This window comes from Carlito syrichta, unplaced genomic scaffold, assembly GCF_000164805.1.
Source record: "Carlito syrichta isolate Samal-C Ts95f unplaced genomic scaffold, Tarsius_syrichta-2.0.1 Scaffold316346, whole genome shotgun sequence".
NCBI lineage: Eukaryota > Metazoa > Chordata > Mammalia > Primates > Tarsiidae > Carlito > Carlito syrichta.
The window spans coordinates 1,224,814-1,225,651 of record NW_007260442.1 but is presented as its reverse complement, the minus strand read 5'-3'; the positions used below and the strand labels follow the sequence as shown (position 1 = coordinate 1,225,651).

The 838-nt window shown below is 48.3% G+C and overlaps 1 protein-coding gene across 1 annotated transcript in view; it reads right to left on the bottom strand.

Moving 5' to 3' along the window:
• Nucleotides 1–838, bottom strand: part of FBXO10 (F-box protein 10) — an 85,621-nt gene that overhangs the window by 6,629 nt on the left and 78,154 nt on the right. The gene's annotated exons all lie outside the window — the stretch shown is intronic.

Sequence of the window (838 nt, the reverse complement as noted above, 5' to 3'; positions counted from 1 at the left end):
TCACCTCAGCCTCCCAAAGGCGCGGGATTATAGGCTGAGCCACCGAGCCCGGCTGCATTTCTTTTTTGTTTGTTTCTGAGTTGGAGTCTCACTCTGTTGCCCAGGTTGGAGTGCAGTGGCATGCTTCCAGCCATAGCAGCCTCCACCTGCTGGGCCCAGGTGATCATTCTGCCTCAGCCTTCCAAGTAGCCAGAACTACAGGTGGGTGTTACCATGCCCAGCTAATTTTTTGATTTATTGTAGAGACGAGGTCTCACCATGTTACCCAGGTTGGTCTTGAACCCATGGGCTCAGGCAATGCTCTCACCTTGGCCTCCCAAAGTGCTGGAATTATAGGCTTGAGCCACCGCACCTGGCCTATTTCTTGCATTTCTAAGAAAGAAAAATCATTGCCAATTAAACCATGATATGCCATCAATGCAAGGACCATCTCATGATGTTAAAATGTGAAACATGTGCCTTAGAATTGATTAAAAGGGTGTGTGCTTCTGTTCTTTACCTTAGCTCATAGCCTATAGAGTTGATGAAATAGCCACAGGAGTAATACAGTCACAGGGCCCTGTAACAAGTGTCACTGAGGACTGGGAGGGCACAGTTCAAAGGAGAAAAGGATGGAGGGGTAAGTCCCAGGTTTTGAGCTTCAAGTTGGTTTGGGAATTTCAGGCAGGAGAAACAGCAGGTGTGAAGTCTGCCGGGTAGGAAAAAATGGATTCAAATTTAGGGAACAAAAGCCTGGGTGTCAGATTAGTGACAAACAGCAGTAGCTGATGAGGCTGAGAAGGCAAGTCAGACCCATCTGCAGAGGGCCCTTAAGACAATGGGAAGCCACGGAAGGCTC